The sequence below is a fragment of the Limulus polyphemus genome, unplaced genomic scaffold, assembly GCF_000517525.1.
Source record: "Limulus polyphemus unplaced genomic scaffold, Limulus_polyphemus-2.1.2 Scaffold7950, whole genome shotgun sequence".
Classification (NCBI taxonomy): Eukaryota; Metazoa; Arthropoda; class Merostomata; order Xiphosura; family Limulidae; genus Limulus; species Limulus polyphemus.
In genome coordinates this window covers 29,674-30,226 of record NW_013673560.1, presented here as the reverse complement: position 1 = coordinate 30,226, position 553 = coordinate 29,674, and positions in this window count along the sequence as shown.

Here is a 553-nt window from a genome sequence, read left to right as displayed (position 1 = left end):
ATGGGATGGTAGAAAAGTACAATTGTACACTTGGAGAGGAATTGGCAAAGTTTTGTAATATCTGCCAAGATGACTGGGGTGTCTTACTCCTTCCACTGTTGATGGCGTATAGGAGAGCAGAGCATGAAGCCACTGGATACACTCCAGCAAAGTTGATGTTTGGTTGGGAACTTTGGTTGCCAGTGGATCTGTTAACAGGACGCCCACCTTATGAAGAGTTGCCTGAAAATGTGTCAGAGTTCGTGAAAGTGTTATTGGAAAGGATGGATGATATTCACCATCAAGTGCATTCAAACTTGAAAACGTCTGCTGATTCCATGAAGCTATGTTATGATAAGAGATCTACTGAAGTCAGCTTTGTACCAGGAGACAAGATGTGGTTGTATAATCCCAGGAAGACCAAAGGTAAGTCTTCTAAGTTGTCTTCTCTATGCGAAGGCTCATATCACATAGTGGATCATCTCTCAGACGTGACTTTCCAAATAAAATGTGGTCGGCAAGGTAAGCTAAAGGTAGTGCATGCCAACAGGCTTTGGCGTTATTACGGTCTAGG